Source organism: Capricornis sumatraensis, chromosome 13 (genome assembly GCF_032405125.1).
Source record: "Capricornis sumatraensis isolate serow.1 chromosome 13, serow.2, whole genome shotgun sequence".
Classification (NCBI taxonomy): domain Eukaryota; kingdom Metazoa; phylum Chordata; class Mammalia; order Artiodactyla; family Bovidae; genus Capricornis; species Capricornis sumatraensis.
The window spans coordinates 59,573,960-59,592,514 of NC_091081.1; the positions used below are offsets into that span (position 1 = coordinate 59,573,960).

The 18,555-nt window shown below is 41.3% G+C and overlaps 1 protein-coding gene across 1 annotated transcript in view; it reads left to right on the plus strand.

The window, feature by feature from the left end:
* The first annotated feature begins 5,742 nt into the window (after positions 1–5,742).
* The window catches only part of TBPL1 (TATA-box binding protein like 1), a 39,877-nt gene continuing 27,064 nt past the window's right edge, over positions 5,743–18,555 (plus strand). Inside the window, exon 1 of the mRNA XM_068985102.1 lies at positions 5,743–5,943. The gene's annotated coding sequence lies outside the window, so the exon portion shown is untranslated. The remainder of the gene's footprint in view (positions 5,944–18,555) is intronic.

The following is an 18,555-nucleotide window of genomic DNA, read 5'->3' on the forward strand; positions in this document are numbered from 1 at the left end:
TTCTACTGACAAAGCTTAACACTGTGATAGTTAACAAAAGAAGAATATTTACTGTGTCAAGACCCACCTTCATAGAACAGTCACACAGAGTGAATTTGGAACTAAGAGTCATAACTCAATCACAGTACAGTTATGATATAATCATCCTACCTCGGCTCAGAAACCCACCGCTCTGTCAACCACTGTGGCTACTGTACCTCCCATTTGGATTTGCATTAGATTGGAGGTAGGTAAAGAGTAGAAGTCGTTGCCCCAAATAGAAGGAAAGAGTACTCTTCCCAAAAGAAGAGAGCAGTTCTGGGTTGACAAAACAATAAATGGTCCCTTCACATCACACTTGGCTGCACAATAAACACACACACACACAGAGTTTTCTCCATATTTATAGTTTCTCTTGACATAAAGTGATGATCTCATAAGAAATTGAAAATGTACTCAATTCCTACCCAGTGGAAGGAGAAAACTCAAAGTCATATCCAGCACAAATTCAGAGTTTGTGGGTGTAGTCAGTCTTAACAGGTCCAGATGTAGCTAACTGATGAATAATAAATTTTCCCCAACATACAAATATACAATAAAGGAGGTGGAGGTGGGATAACAGAAACTAAAGAGAAAGGGTAAAAAGGAGACACAACATGTGATGGCTGTGAGATCACATCATATCCTGTTGGACAAGAGTAACAAGCAGAGAACTGAGTATCTCTGGTGAGCCAAAGTGCCCAGATTTCTTTTATCTATTATCCTCAAAGACCCTGCCTTAGAGGAGTGGTAAGAAGGAATCTCCTAGGACTGCCTTAGCAATTGAATTCATCTTCCTATAGAGACGGAGAATGGGACATTGTCTTTGAGGCAGTACACAGGTTGGTAGATGCCTTTTGCCAGGGTGAGGACTTTCTGGCAACACCTTCAAACTTACTTGGCTGCCAGTCAATGTCATTTGGGGGAAATCCATTAGCTTGTTATCAGAAATCTCACTGAGACATAAGCTTTGAATATGGACTCTGCCCTTCCTGTTTCTAGCTCTTGGAAACTGACCTGGCAACTTCACCAACCTCCCTAGATCTCTATTCACTGTCTTTGCCATAGACACTATCTGATCACAGAGGAAGGGAACAGCTGGTATCATAAAATCAGGTTACAGTATCAGACTCTGTCCCATAAGTTGCACATTACTTAACTGGCAAACTGGAATGACTCTTTCAACTGGGGTACAGAGTGTATAACAGGAGATATTCAAGAATTCTGAGAAATGAGGATCCCTGACACCACTGCTCTGCTTGATCACTGCATTCATAGTTAGTGTGTTAACTTCATGTGGGGCATAAAATTTCATCGTTTCAATTGGCAGAGTAGATATTATCTGATCTCTACTAGTGTAGGATAACTAAACAGCTGGCAGAAAGGACTCCTCTTAACAATGCTGTTTCAGTACCATTCCACTACTGCTTGTCTCTTCAGAAAGCTATACTGAACAGTTTTTCTATATCAAAGCACTAAAGGAGGTAAGTCAACATATTCCAATAGCCTGATTTTCTTTTTATAGCCAAGTTCATAAAACTGGAGCCTTAATGGGCATAACTATGGTAAAGAATCAGATTTGTTACCAACCCAATACAAATATTTCTATAAATACAAAGTTGCATGTTTAGATGTAACAGTAATGTCAGATTACTGAGTTTCAAAATGTTCCTCTTGATTTCTATAACTATTTCATTGCTGATCAGTACAGTTTACAGATGGGCTTTTGCCTTTATATCACATTTTAAACAGCATTTATCCAACTTATAAAGCTTACTATTTTACCAGCCTAAATATCAATTTCTGTATTAATCAAGAGTCTTGGTTTGGCACAATGAGGTACCATCTTACACCGGTCAGAATGGCTGTTATCAAAAAGTCTACAAACAATAAATGCTGGAGAGGGTGCGGAGAAAAAGGAACCCTCTTACACTGTTGGTGGGAATGCAAACTAGTACAGCCACTATGGAGAACAGTGTGGAGATTCCTTAAAAAACTGGAAATAGAACTGCCATATGACCCAGCAATCCCACTGCTGGGCATACACACCAAGAAAACCAGAATTGAAAGAGACACATGTACCCCCAATGTTCATTGCAGCACTGTTTCCAATAGCCAGGACATGGAAGCAACCTAGATGTCCACTGGCAAACGAATGGATAAGAAAGCTGTGATACATATACACAATGGAATATTACTCAGCTACTAAAAAGAATGCATTTGAGTCAGTTCTGATGAGGTGGATGAAACTGGAGCGTATTTTACAGAGTGAAGTAAGTCAGAAAGAAAAACACCAATACAATATATTAACACATATATATGGAATTTAGAAAGATGGTAACAATGACCCTATATGCGAGACAACAAAGAGACACAGATGTAAAGAACAGACTTTTGGACTCTGTGGGAGAAGGCCAGGGTGGCATGATTGAGAGAATAGCATTGAAACATGTGTATCATCATATGTGAAACAGATTGCCAGTCCAGGTTTGATGCATGAGACAGGGTGCTCAGGGCTGGTGCACTGGGATAACCCTGAGGGATGGGATAGGAAGGGAGGTGGGAGGGAGGTTCAGGATGGGGAACACATGTACACCCATGGCTGATTCATGTGAATGTATGGCAAAAACCACCACAATAATGTAATTAGCCTCCAATTAAAATAAATAATATATATATATTTTTTAAAAGAGTCTTGGTTTGGAACATATGCTGTATATTCTAACTTTTCCTGGCACCTGGATAATAAATAATATAGCCTTACCTGGATCTTGACCAATGGAGCACATTATAAGACTAGTGAAGCCCATGGGCTTTATCTCATTGTCTTCTTTCACCTTGAAATGAATTCCTTGGTCAGTAAAATCGTGTTATAAAGCTAAAGCATTCAACAAGTCTATGGGGAATGGTGGTTGTTGTTTAGTCGCTAAGCCAGGTCCAGCTGTTTGCAACCCCTCCTCTGTCCATGGGATTTTCCAGGCAAGAATACTGTAATGGGCTGCCATTTCCTTCTCTATAGAGAATGATGCCTGCAGTAAAATCAAACCCAATTCCCGAATGAGGAAATAATATAATGAGGCAAATTCCTGAACTGTCTGTGACAAAAGGGGAGTCCAAAGCAGTTGACATGCTTGATACCAGCTATATTGCTGGTCTCTTGTAAGGAAGGTGACAGGTAAAGACCTTAGTCATGGTTACCGTAAAGCTGACTTATCCACAGTGGCAGTGATCATTGGAATAGAGCCTTTCTCCTGCCATTTCCTTGGTAAATCAGACCATGCCACTCTACCACTTAAAACCCTTCAGTTCCCCCAACATTTGAAAGAAAATTCAAACTCTCTTACACATGGTCTGCAAGGCACTGAAGGTACAAGCCTTAGTTTCTTGTCAACTTTGCCTCATGTCCGCTTCCCCTTGCACTGATCATGATGCCCCATCCAGGCTACTCAGTTCAGTTCAATTCAATCGCTCAGTCGTGTCCGACTCTTTGCGACCCCATGAATCACACCATGCCAGGCCTCCCTGTCCATCACCAACTCCCAGAGTTCACTCAAACTCATGTCCATTGAGTTAGTGATGCCATCCAGCCATCTCATCCTCTGTCTTCCCCTTCTCCTCCTGCCCCAAATCCCTCCCAGCATCAGTCTTTTCCAGTGAGTCAACTCTTCTCATGAGGTGGCCAAAGTATCGGAGTTTCAGCTTCAGCATCAGTCCTTCCAATGAACACCCAGGACTGAACTCCTTTAGGATGGACTGGTTGGACTTTCTTGCAGTCCAAGGGACTCTCAAGTCTTCTCCAACACCACAGTTCAAAAGCATCAATTCTTTGGCGCTCAGCTTTCTTCACAGTCCAACTCTCACATCCATACATGACCACTGGAAAAACCATAGCCTTGACTAGACAGACTTTTGTTGGCAAAGTAATATCTCTGCTTTTGAATATGCTATCTAGGTTGGTCATAACTTTCCTTCCAAGGAGTAAGTATCTTTTAATTTCATGGCTGCAATCTCCCACACAGATAGCTCTAGCCTGTCTTGTTCCCTCCGCCTGGAACACTGTGCACCCCTTCCATTCCCATTCAGATAACAACCTGAAAGTCATCTCCCCACTACTCCACAGTCATGACTCTCTAACCCAGCCTCTTGCTTGTTGTCTTCATTACACCTAATACAAGCTATAATTATTTAATACTGTTCAAAGAATAAATGACTATAGAAACTGAAACAGATCAAAGTTCCATAATTCTACAGTGTCTTTAAATGCTCACATATTTTACTGAATATTCAGAGTGGGAAGGAAAAGATCTATAGGCACCCTTGAAGACCCCATAAATAGGGAAATACTCAAATGGTTGCCTCCTCCCCAACCCCTCAGAAGTCAGCCCAAGTCATCTATTTCAAAAAGGACCGTGGTATTAGCATGATTCATGGCGGATGCACACCAACCAGAGGCCAGGTATTCATGAGGCCCTTAGGGCCTTTTATTAAAATTAGAGCTGCCCACTGGTCTCATCCAGGGAGAGGCTTTTAACTGCAGCCCAACTCTGAGCAGAGGCCTGCGCCGGCCCGCCTGGGAGTGGGACTCGGGGGCGCGGCGGGTATCCGCACCGCTGCTTCGCGCGCCCGGACCGTTAGTCCGGTCTCGCTCTCGCAGGCAGCACCCTTCAAGTGGCCCCCGAGGGGCCCCGAGGGCCCAAGCGCGGCCGTTCAAACTGGCGAAGTGTGCGCCTCTGGGAGTCCCCCGGGTCATTCCAGGGCCACGGAACCGCGGAAGGGTCTCAGTCCTCAGGCGCCCGGCTTCCGTGTGAGCACAGCCGCCGCCCCCGCCCCCGCCTCTGCCCAGCAGCCCGGACCCAGCGTGCAGCCGCCCTCTCCCTCCTCCCATCCTTCTTGGATCCGGCTACGCGGCTTAAAAGCCTCTCAAGTGCTTCCCGACTTCCAAGGCAGAGTCCTGACCGCAAACCCAAATTGAGTATGGAATATCAAAGGGGCAGGCGACAGAAATGTGACCTAACCCCTATTATCTATCACCTATCTATCTATCTATCTATCTATCTATCTATCCATTCTTTTACCTGTCATATCCTATCACTGTATTTTAGGACTAGGATTAGCATTCCTTCACGAGAGCTTGATCACGTAAGTTAACGCGTTTAACCGAAAAAGCGGTCGGACTTTTTCAAAACAGAAAATGTATTCGTCATAATTAGAAAACAATTTTTAGTTGTTGAGGACCAGCTTCGCTAACTATATTGAATGGTGGACCTTTTCTATGAATTCAATGAGCTAACAGAAGTGGCAAGGTTTTGCCCCACCCCCACCCCTCAAAATAAAAACCCTAAAGTCCGTTTATATTACACTGTATGCCAGAAATTACGTACTCATGTGTAACTACTAGCTAAAAATGTACAAGGGATGCACAGTTTTTTCGAAATCTTTCCAGGCGGTTCTCAAGCAAAAGAAATCTAGCCTATTCCACACCTTTCCTCACTAACCCCACCTCGTCAAGCCCTTAGGCAGGCCGGGCCGACCCGGACACCGAGAAGGAGGAAGGGAAAGTGGAGGAAGAGGCGGGGGAAAGTGACGGGAGCAGTGAGAGCCGGATATGACTGGCTAGCGAGGAACCCAGGAGGGCTCTGTCCGGCGGCGCTCTAGCCGCCGAGCGTTGTCTCTATGCTCCCCCGCGTCTGGTCTATTTATTGTCGCGGGGAAGCAGCGGCCGCCCTGTACCCGGAACAACAAAGCACGAAAGACGGAGCCCGAGCCTTCGGGGCTCCTAGCAACCGGCCGGGGCAGGAGTTCCATGGAGACTGGGGAGCGTGCTCGCCTCATCATCATCCTTATCCTCCAGCTTATCCTTCGCGTCCGCCGCAACCGGCAGCAGCGCTGCCGCCGCGTCCTCTGCCGCCGCCCGCTCTTCCCACGGTAACCCGGTCGGCGACCCTGGGCGGGAGGGGTAGCGCGGGCTTCGGGGCTGCCCGAGTGCCGGTTGCGGGGCGTCTTGGCGTGGGGCGGGCTTGTGCGGAGCCGCGGGCGTGCGGGTGATGGAGTGTGCGGGGGCGGATGCCTGGGCGGCGGGGAGAGCAGCTCCGATGCGGGAAATTGGTCCAGCGGCCGAGGGAGGGTCCAGCTTTCAGGAGGACGGGGTGATATTTGGGGATCTCGTCTGGGATAACGGGGTGGGGGTGGGGCGTCACTGCCTGGGAACGTTATCCGGCGGGGTGTAGGATAAGAAGAGATATTTTTATTTCTTGGGTTAGCCACCACTGGGAAAGACTGGAGAAGGGAGATTCCCCATCTTTCTCTGTGGAGCCCTCACCCAGGGGACGAGAAATCGTGCAAAGATGCTAAAAGGGTCCGTTGCTTCCCAGAAAACTTCATGCGGTCTCGGCCGCGGCGGGAAGGCTCCCAAATAGCACCTTGGTCGGTTCCTGCTTTTGGCAATGCCTGCAGCACCTCCCCCCACCCTTTTTTGTTGTTGTTAGTAGTAGTAGTATTAACAGAATTAGGCTTGATGAAGGATCTGAAACTGAGGAGGATAAAATGGGTAGGACGTAGGGCTAAGCAAGGTTGAGAACCGGGGTAAGAGCATAATAGCCAGTAAGAGGTCTAAAAGTAAATTCGATTGGAAATGACGGTTTTTAAACTCTCTCCTTCTGCTGAGATGTGCTTCTGCGGGCTCTGTCAGTGTGTTCATTGCAATAGGATTCAGACCGCAGCCAATCCACGTCTGTGAGCTCTCTGACTGCATCTGTCACCTGCAGTTCTAGAGAGACACTGGCAATGGACCAGCGTGGGCTTGGGTATTTAGGGTTAAGAAGAGTGACTTAAAATTGGCTCAAGGAAAGAAAAGGAAACAAGCTTGGTGTGATTTTTGTTTGCAGAGAGAATGACATTTTCCGTGGGGAAATTGAAAAAGAGAAATATGAGAAGGTTTAGCTATTTTAGCATAATCTGCAGCCTTTTGGAAAGTTTGAGAAAATGGCAGTTAAATCGAAAAAGGACTTTTATCATCACTCTGTAGTTGAAAGAATTATTCACAGCTGATATCTTGCTTACCAGTTTGTGCCATCTCTTTAGGCCTTAGGCCTCTGTTTAATGGTTTTATGCTTCCCAAACCTTTCTAGGTCAGTAAATGAGGTTTTCCTGTGGCATACTGAAATGGCCATATATGCATGCTACAGTAATACTATTTTTGTGTCCAGCGGGAACAAAGCTCTTTAGTTGAAGATTAAAGATGAAAAGAAAATTGATAAATCACAGAAGCAATGATGTCAACCATGGTTTCTCTTTGTCCCTTACTTTTTTTTTCCTTCTTACTTTTCCCCTAAGTCTGGCTTGTCTTAAGCAAAAACGTTTCATCCTGATCCCCCAAACCCCTGCTTTTGTATTCTGCCCTCAGAGTCAGTCTCCGAGACTATCATGATCTGCTGCTTTGTGCTCTTGATTGGTTGATGTCAAAATCGAGTTTTTGACTGGATATTTTCATGGAATTGAGGTACAGCATCTCTTATTAAACCAATTTCGTATATGTGCAAAGAGGTGGCAGATACCTTTAACAGAGATGCGAAATATAAATATTGTATGTGTGTTAAGTTGCTTCAGTCGTGTCTGACTCTGCACCCCTTTAGACTGCACCCTGCCAGGCTTCTCTGTCCATGGGATTCTCTAGGCAAGGATACTGGAGTGGGTTGTGTGCCCTCCTTCAGAGGATCTTCCCAACCCAGGGATCGAACCCGCATCTTGCATTGTCAGGCAGATTCTTTACAACTGGCGCCACCTGGGAAGCCCAGGAGGTACAAACATTGGGAAACTTAAAATTGCATTTTAAACCTCTTGAGAAGAAAAACCTAATATTGTCATCTGTAGATTAGTGAGTCAAGGACTTTGGCTTACTCTCTTGTTTGAGGTTGTGCTGGGGCATGATGGCACTTGAGGTGCTGGAGGATATTCTTGGTTCATGTGAGATTCAGTGAGTTCCCTCTGCCTCAGGGCTGCTGTCACACTCCCTTCATTTAGATCTTAATTGCTGCTGCCTCTTTCCTTTACCGCTTCTGTGTTTGAGGAAAAGGATTTAAGCCCCAGCTACCTCAGCTTCTTCCTTTATTAACAGTCCCTGCTTTCCCTGCCGTCTGCTCCAATACTTACAGCATTTCGTGTTGTCTTAGTTCCTCTCTTCACCTAATCATGTCCCAGTCAAAAATGATTCCTTATGCTATTTGTATTATTTCCGTTTCTTAGGGAGTTTTCAACATATGTCCTTGGCCTGTGTATCCTTTTTGTTAACTTTGTTGCATTTTCCTTCTGTATCCCTCCGCTTATATTGAGAATGGAGTGTTCATGTCAGATGTTCTCTATTCATTCTGAACCAACAACTGTTGGTTGTATGGTATGACAGGTAAGAGCCTTATGCTGAGAATCAAGACTGTGCTGAAATAAGGCATGTAAAAATATTTGAACTTTTAGGAATAAAAGGTGTTACAGAAGTCCAAGTGGTAACACTGTAATTGAAGATGTAGTCACTTTTTTTTAAAAAAGATAAAAGATAAAGTACAGCTTGCTCTGTGTTGTTAATTGAACCTTAGATTTTCATAATTTGTACTCAAAAAACCTTGTCTTAACATCCAACTTTTCAGATCATTTTGCATCTGAGTACTTGACTGAAATTATGCTTTGCCAAATTAGAGGGGAAAATTAAGTGAGTCCTATAATATTTTTTCATGTGTGGGAAATTGTCATATCAAAATTTTTGTAGATGTGTATATATAGAGAGACTGTATAGCATTTGCCATAAAGTAGAATGAATAAATAGAAAATTTACAGCTGAAGACTTCTGGAGAGTGTTCTTTCTTAGCATGGATGTGGCACAGTATTTAAAAATCAGCAAATATTGTATAATTTAGTTAAGTGGGTATCAGTGCTGTTTTTTGGTGAAGGAGGCCTATAATTACCTAGTGATTGATTTCTTTCTGTTGCATCATAGCCCATGTGATGAATAATTATTGCTGTGAAAAATAAAGTTTAAATGGATTTTAGAATTGATAATAGTAAAATGTTTCCACAGTGTTCTCAAAACCTGTAGTGCTTTGGCAATTTAGCTGTTTTGTGGCATTTGAATTAATAAATAAAGATTTCCTGAAATTTACACCCGTGTTTGTTATACCTTTAATATGTCTGATGCCATGGTGTATAAAGCTGTATTAAAGGTGCCTCTCATCAGGTGCGTTTTGTGCACTTGTAGATAGCAGGGAAATGACATAGGTAGACACCAAAACATGATAAACACAAATCTGAATTTTAAAGCCTGTATTACATGCTTCCTGGTGCTAGACTTACTGGTGTATGGATTTCATCATGCCTGGTAAATTAGAAGTTTCTTGGGGATCAGGACTGTAAATTGCCATCCTGTTGTATGTTTGTGCGTGTGTTTGTTTTGAAGATTAATTAAAGGCTATACATATTTTATTTCTTTCCTTTCAGGGACTTATCTAGTAGATGAAGGGAACCTTTAGAAATCTAATCTAATTAGTAATCTAATCCTGATGCCTAAAATTAAACTTTTATATTCGCTGTATATTCTAAGCAACAAAATTTCTCAAACATGATTAGGGCTTTTTTTTTTTAACCAATTCAAATAATAAAAATAATGGTTTACTACTTTGAGTTAATACTGTATTTGCTCTTGTCCCATGACTGTCACTTTGGGTAATTTCAAAAGGGTAAAAGAGTATATTTATCTGAGGTCTTCCCAGGCCATGTAGACAAATTTGATTCTTGTATTGTGACACAACCTTTGATTTAGAAGAAAAATGGAGTAAGTATGTTTGTATAGTTGTGAAAAAACAAGATTCCAGAACTGTGTCATTAGTAGAAAGGAATCAGGTCAGGTCGTATCAAAAATTGTACCCATCTGGTCTTTTCATGTGGTTAACGGGTGATAAAATTCACAATTTGGTTTAAATGGCTTGTTTTGTAATGCGAAGTGTGCTGCTGGGGATCCCACTAAATACTAAAAACAAAAACCATAACATAGTGAATAGTGAAGTCTCTCAGTCGTGTCTGACTTTTTGCGATCCAATAGACTGTAGCCTACCAGGCTCCTCCCTCCATGGGATTCTCCAGGCAAGAGTACTGGAGTGGGTTGCCATTTCCTTCTCCAGGGGATCTTCCCGACCCAGGGATCGAACCTGGGTCTCCTGCATTGCAGGCAGACACTTTAACTTCTGAGCCACCAGGGAAGCCCCTGGTGAATTCTGGGACAGTTCAAATCAGCCTTCATGTGTGAGTCCATAATTAAGCTATTTAAAATTCCCCCCCCCCAAAAAAATGCACCATAAAACTTTTGACTGGTGACTTTGGCCATGCAGTATTCATCTGTCAAGAAAGAATACTGAAAATCAGATCGCATCTTTATGGACGGTTTTCTCAGGACCTATGTGGATGACTCTTGGTATTTTAATTGTCGTCGTTACCATCATAGACTGCTGTCCATAGACACTAATACCTGATACACTTTTGTTTTGTAATTCAGTAAGTGAGAACTCAGAATATTTTAATTAAGAAGTCAGAATTTGTTTTTTATTAATGAAATGGTTTCAAAGAATCAGGCATTAACTTTCTTCCTTCTGATAAATTACAGTTTTTATTGTAAAATCAGTTTTGATCAAAATCTGTTATACTTTCTTGAGACTAGGCTTTGTATAGCGCTTGTGTGGACTCTGGATACAGGCTGCCTGTGTTCAGTGTGGTTGCGATGCTGCTTATTAGCGGTATGGCCTTGAACAAGTTTTTTCACTGCCTTCATTCCCCAGTTTCTTATCTGTAAAATGGGTTAATATTAGTACCACCTCATAGGGTTGCTGTGATAAGGAAGTGTAAAGCACTTACCACAGTGTTGTGCGAAGTTAGCTGAAAAGATACTGGCTGGTGCTTGTTGCGGTGGCACGGTTAAAAGGGAACCACCTTATTTCTTTCAGTTGGAGGTGATTAAAACATTGAAACTCTTTGTAATGCTGCCTGTTGGACTCATCTCTGCTGTTAGGTCTTGGGAGGGGGAAGGACTTTTGTTTTAATTTTGAATCGTCACACAGACATCTGGTTATCACTTATGGCAGATGGACTCAGTAAAAAAGAGACATCTCTGTTTCTTGGAAAAGGAAGGCCAACAAAGGCTGGTCTGGCACCATGTTGCAGCTATTGAAATGCTATTTCCCTGTGGACTTGACTGCTTGTTTAGTTGTATGGTACTTCTGAATAAAAGGAATAGACCCAATGGTTTCATTTAGCAGAATTAGTCTTTCTTTAGAATACACTATTTTTTACTTTAACCGTAGGTGATGGTAAACTTGAAACTTGCTGATGTCATTGTCAGGCCATTTAATTGGAGGTTTTTGTGTCAGTATAAATGTGCTCTTCATAGTAGCTTTCTTGTCATTTTAGAGGTAGCTGAAACTGCTGCTCTGCTCTGATAATACAAGTAGCTCAGGAATGACTGCATATAATTACAAGATTATTTGTTTATGATAAGGTTGACACCAAATACTGAGACTGCCTAATCAGGGAATAACCTGATAAATATAGCTTTGTTTATTAGACTGCTGTTGAAATGGCTAATTTTTTTAATGTTAAGTCCAAATGGTTTAGTTGTATGGACCTTTGAAATTATTGACTAGAAAATAAATATTTCTACTTAAGTGTAATAAATCGCAAACTGTTCTTTCCTATTTTTGGCTAATGTATAGGTCTTAGTTTGTAGTTGAAATAATATTTTTTATAAGACATGGAAGTTTATATAAAACACATTATTAAAAGTATGTTTTGCTTTCAATATACAGGGGTAAAATTTTATAATTCTTCCATATTGTGCAATTTTTGTTTTAGTTGATTTTCATAACCCTCCCTCCCTCAGATTGGTAAATATGTTTGTGTTAAGAGGCGTGACTTTTGTTTTCCTTTTTGAAGAGAGTGACATCTACTTGATACTGTTGACTTCATTGAGTACTAATAACTACATTGGCCACAATAGAGGAAGTATTGATGTAATATTGGGTTAACATAATTCCTAGATCTAGATTCTAGGAATTCTAGATCTAAAAAAATATTGAAATAAGCATAGAAATGATCCTGGCTGTTTCATATATATATATGTGTGTGTGTGTGTGTGTGTGTGTGTGTGTGTGTGTATGCACAAGTATATATCCTTTAATTTTAGATATTCTGAGGACTGTATTGGGAACTTTCATGACAACAGGCCTTCAAGGTATCAGTACTATTGCCCAGAATAAAAGCTAGGTGTTTTATTCTGTCACATGGTTAATATTTCCCTGGTGTTGTCAACATCACTCTTTTTCAGGGACAGGTGTTGCCATCTTTCAGACATGAAGATAACACCAGTGTGTAACCACAAAGTGCAGATCTGAAGATGGGCATTTGGTTTGTGAAGATGGCCAACACTTAATAGATCCTGTCATTGTTTGAACCTCTCTTTAGGTTCATGAAGAACCTGCAGCTTTTATGAAACAAGAACCTATTCTTTTTAATTTGCCGAATACTTTTGTTGAGCCCCAACCCTTTTTTTTCTTTCACCTGCTTATGGCTGTGGTGAACATCTTGTCTATCTCCAGTTTCTTGTATGCATGTGCAGCCTAGTGAGGTTGTAATGAGCCTCCCTTAATTGCTTGTGGGTTGACCGCGTCCCAGGATGTGGCAGGTTAGGGTGGTGGTGGGAGCCACAGCTACGTAGAAGACACAGTCACCAGTTCATTGGACCTTGCTGAAACAGACTTGGTGTGCTCATCTCAAAAGTCTGCTGGATTTCGTAATTCAGTTCTCTCCTCTGTTTTGTTGGTGGGGGAGAAGCTGAGATAAGGGATGTGACATGGTTGAACAACTCACAACTGATTAAAAAAAATAATGATATTAATCTGTGAATAACGCTTGTTTTCATCATTGCAGCAGCATATTGCCAGTGTAAATCTTGTAATCTTGAAAATTCCACTTCAATGCATAGTGTAAACCTACTTGGATAATTGTTCATTTGTCTATATATTAAGAATGCATGCCTTTAAAGTTACTCTTAGTAGGCTTTTTGTTTGGGGCCTGTTAAATTGGAAGAGTTTCAAATGTCTGAAACTATGTTCTTAATTTATCTGTATTGTATCCTCACTCTCACTTTGTAGAGAGAGGAATAATGGCTTTATTATCAAACCAAAGATTGCTGTGCTACAGGTAACTGACAGGGTAGCTAGTGTGTAACCAGCTATCCTGGAATGAATTTAGGGTATGGATGAATTAAGACTCTTGGGACTGAAATGGACAGTGTAGTTTAGGAAAAGGGAAAGGGACTAGGTACCAAAGTGCTAAGAGTTGGTCTGTGTGTTTTAATCAAAATAGTTCCTTCCTTACCTCAGATATGTATTATATTTCTGTATTTGTGAAAACTCCTGAAACACAGTTACCCTTTAGGACTTGGGGATTTTAACTAAAAGTGGTAATGACTTGTTAGACACTAGAAGCACTAAGTGGAACGTACCGGAATGTGAGATAAGAAAGTAATAGAATTCTGTTGGATAACTTGAATAGCTGAGGCTACTAAGATTCTTATTGTTTTACTGGAGAATGTTTCCTCTCCCCATTTATTCCCCAACCCCACAATTCTTTTTTTTTTTAATTGAAATATAGTTGATTTACAATATTGTGTTATTAGTATCTTCTGCTATACAGCAAAGTGATTCAGTTATACAAATATATATATCCTTTCTTATATTCTTTTTCATTATAGTTTCTCCCAGGACATTGAATATAGTTCCCTGCTATACAATAGGACCTTGTTGTCAATCCATTCATCTCCCCCACCTCCTTCCCACTTAGCAGCCGCCCAACTCCACAATTCTTTCAGTTGTTCTTTTGCATTTAATTCAGCAACTACTTCCTGAGTTTAGGACCAAGTACCAGTTACTAACCCACATTCCAAAGATACACATTTATATTAAATTGTTCTCTTTAAGGATCACAGTGCCTGCAGTCTAGCAGACAGTTACCGTACAGTTGGTGCCTGCAGTCTAGTGGACAGTTCAGTACAGTCAGTACCTTTGCATTTTCTGTGGCTTCTACTTGGAGTCTCTTCTCTCAGTGTTTCACATAACTGGCTCCTCCTTAACCTTCAAGATCTCATTTTAAAAATAATTTTCATTTCTGAGGAAGTTAAGAAGCCTTCCTGGATCACGCTGAAGTTTCTCTCATGTCATTTCCTTTATAACTTAGATCACATTCTCTAATTACTCTCATTGCTTGTCTGTCGTCTGTTTCTTCCACTGGAGGACAACTGTCAGGAGGGCTCCTTACTTGACCATTTTATTCTAAGCAAGTATTTCTGAGGGGATTAATTATTTGTTTTGGATACATTGGTTTAGCACAATGAATATGCCTAACAGATAGGAATCTGGATTCAATCTCTGATAGGTTAAGACTGAAGTAAGACCTCTAAATTTATGGATAGTGATTGAAGCCTGGAAAGCTTAAATGAAAAAGTATTTTAAGATAATGATTTATAACCTTCAAGGATCTTAAATCCTTTTGAAAATATGAAGAAAACAGTGGCCTCCTCAGATACATATCCAGGTTAGTGTGGATATGATTCCAAGGGAGTTTGCCCTGTAGAACCTGTTGTTGAGCTTTTAAGGGACTGTCACTGACTTCCCTGAAGAATTTATGAGTTAAGAGGCAGACAAAGCACTATTTGAGATAGGAGGAGAACCTAGGAAAGGTGCCTCAGAAGCCAAGGGTAGGGGATAGTGAGGAAGAATTTGGGGAATCGGGGGTTCCCAGTGCTTTATGCTCTGCTGCTGCCGCTGAGTCGCTCAGTCGTTGTCCGACTCTGTGTGACCCCATAGACGGCAGCCCACCAGGCTCCCCCATCCCTGGGATTCTCCAGGCAAGAACACTGGAGTGGGTTGCCATTTCCTTCTCTGATGCATGAAAGTGAAAGTTAAAGTGAAGTCGTGTCCGACTCTTTGCAACCCCATGGACTGCAGCCTACCAGGCTCCTCCGTCCATGGGATTTTCCAGGCAAGAGTACTGGAGTGGGGTGCCATAGCCTTCTCCGGCTTTATGCTCTGGAGTAGTCCAATAAAAGGAAGTGTCAGCTGTGACACTGGATTCAGCAAGGAGCAGTTCTTTTGTAACATTTCATCCCAGGCAGAGGCAGAAGGCAGATTGTGACAATTTAAGGCATGAATCCGAGTTAAGGAAACAACACATGGGAAACAGAGTGCAGAAATCTTGATGTTCTCTATGATTAACAGCCCTGATATGAGACTGTAGCCCATTTTAAGGACCTACTGAGAGGAAAATTCCATCATTTTGTTGACCTGTTGTGGTGTTTCAGCCCAGTGGTTCTCAACTGACTGCCCCATTAGAAACAACTTGGAAATGTTTTTAAAATCAGGGCCGTGCAAAGGTTAGTTAATCAGTATCTTTGGGGCTTGTACCTCTTTTATAGCTTTTATTTTGTTTTGTTTTGGCTTTTTCTTAGAAGTTAAGAACCAGTCAGAAAACCTCCTTATCACTCTTGTATGTTCTGTGTTAGAACACTTTCTTGTACATTATCATCAGTTAACTTAGCTTACTATCGTGCTAGTTTTAAATCAGTGCCCTGTAGTCCTTTTTACATTGAATTTGAATTAGTTTCTAATTCAAAACATTTTTTGTGGCTTTCTTCTGATCTTTAGCCGAGTTGTACACATTTGTCTTTTTTGAATGATACAGCCCTCAATCAGTGAAAGATCTGCCCATTTCTGAGTAAAACAAGAAATTCTTAATGGTGCTAACATGTGGAAAGTATTCACTCTGTAGTCCTGTTTGCTTTTATTTAAATATTGCTCTTTTTTTTTTCCCCACTAAATAGCAAAAACTGTTTTTTAACTAGAAAAGTTTGAACTCTGTACACTGTTTTCCAAATAGCTAATTTCATAACCTTACCTTCCTGTTTTTAAAATGGCAGTCATACATGGCCCAGATCTTAAGCAGGTTGTCTCCATTAGAACAGACATTTCATATGAAAGGTAAGCCTGTAAAAGTGGTTGAAAGGAAACTGTCAAAATAGGAAATTCACCCTGTTGTGTTTTCACCTTGCAGTGCTTTCTCTGGATTAAATTCTTGATGAGCTGTCAGAAGTTGAAGCTTGAATCCTGTATTCACACCCTTGAAATAAAAATAAAATATGGAGAAAAATGATCTTCATGCATGCCAACCTTGACACCAGCCACAAGCTGGAAGAGGGTTTATTCAGTTTGTTAGCAACCTCATGAATTAACATTTTTACTTGCAAAGAAAATGATAATCTTAAAAGAGTCTGCTGTGTTAATAGCATCAGTGTAATGACTAGATTAGTCACAAATTGTAGTTACTTATCATGGGTAACTTGAGACAGATATCAAGATTCTCTATAAAGAGATAAACTTCCTAATTTTTTAAATGAAGTTTTCCTATTTTTGCAGGTACCTAGCTAAGTAAACATTAGCGAAATGTCTGTTTTGTAATTTGTTGTAGACTTGGTCAGATTTTTTCTTCTTGTCTATTCCTATCTCCATCTCCCCCATATTCCCACTGCCCCCCCCCCGCCCCCCCCAAAAAAACCTGACATAGTCAACAACTACTTTTTGTTTTGGTTTGAAATGATTTTGTTATTGTTAGGTCTTTTTTTTTTTTTTTATTCACTGTTAAATTTAGTTGTTTTCTAAATACTGATATCATTTACCAGATACATCAAAATTGTTTTATTTTTACCCTTGCTTTTAGACCTGAAACAGCATGATCTGTTTTTGTGTTCCAAAGCTGGAGAACCACAATGAATAACTGGAAATCCTTTCCATTTTTGCATGTTTCTGTATCCATGGAAGATGAAGAAAGAAGATAATAATAGTAACAATAAGAAGAGCTAAATTTGAATGCTTACCATGTACAAGTACTATGTTAAATGCTCTGCATGAAATTTTAGTTTTCCCAACACTTGGCAGTAGGTGCTGTTATCTGCCTTATTTTACAGATGTGGAAGTTGAGGCACAAAGGCGTTAAATAACTTTCCCAAGTCATATGACTGATAAGTGGTAGAGTCTGGATTTAACCCAAGTAATCTGCTCCAGAGCCTGGCCTCTTAAAGCTTGTTTCTCTGTGCATGTTTGGAGATAGTGCTTTTTAATAATCTCAAGCTAACAGTTGACCTCTCACAGACACTTCATTGAATCTGTTTCATGCCTTGGGACCTATGCCAAGACTGGGGTACAGAAATAAGTAAGACTCGATCATTCTTCTGAGGAGCTTATTGTCTACCACGGAGACGCTGAACTATGAAATTTCACTGTAGTGTGAGAATGCTGTGTAGTGGGTCCCCTGGCAGCGTGGTCATGGGTCTCAGAGTGTTCATCATGGTCATGGATGCCCTGGCTCAGTCTTGGAGACCAGAGGTCTTAGTACCTTTGATTTCTTATTTTATCCAGCATGGCTTTAATTACCTTCTACATGTGGGTTTCTAAGATTTCACCTGCAGTCTAGACCTAGGCCTGTCCTCAGCAGTGGACTCTTATCTGATTGTCTGTTTCTCCTTGCGGATGTCTCACAAGTTCCTTCAAATCAATGGGTCAAAAACAGAATCCTTACCCCCTGCTCCTTTTCCCATCTCTCCTTGCAAACCTGCTCTGCCTCCAGAGTCCCTGTCCCAGTAGATGGTATCTTAGGCCACAAACCTGGAGTCATACTCCATCTCCATTTTCCTCTTCTCCATATCAGTCGCAAAGCTCTGTTCCTCTGTCTCCTAAAGAAGTCTCTCTCTGACCTACTGCTTTGCCTCTTCATCCACCCTGCTCCCACTACTGTCCTTTCTCACCAGGACCGCAGTGGTGGACCTGAGTTTTCTGCCCTTTCTTGCCTTGCATCCCATTCTCTTGTTAAAGAAATGGCAATGATAGAGTCTCATGAAAAGCAAATACATTATGTCATTTCTTGCTTCTCTTTAGCCCACCATTATCTTGGAATAAATGTGAAAATCCTTAACATGGTCTGGAAGGCAGGACTTAACCCCTCCCCGCATCTCCAGCCTGATGTCGTGCCCTTTTCCCTCTTCCCACTCTTCCTTCTTCACATCTGAACAGTTCACATTCCTCTCCTCAGAGCTGAGAACGCCTGCTGTCCCCTCTGCCAAGTCTTCCTCACTACTGGATCCCCATCCAGTAGGCTGGGGCCTGATGCTTAGATTACCGTTTATTGTTCTAGAACTGATTATGAATGAAGGTAACTTGTAGAACAAGTAGGAATGAGTGAAAATAGGCATTAATCATTTTCAGCTGAAGAAATAGCATAAGCAGGCAAAAGACTGACACTTCTTTACATACAAGAGCATTTATAAAATCAGTAGGATATCTCAGAAGGAGAATGAGCGAAGAATATGAGGCAGTTAGCCTAGAGTAAATATAACTATTAATATTTGAAAAGTTCACCTGCATTAGTGTTCAAGGAAAATTAATGAATTCAATATTGCTATTT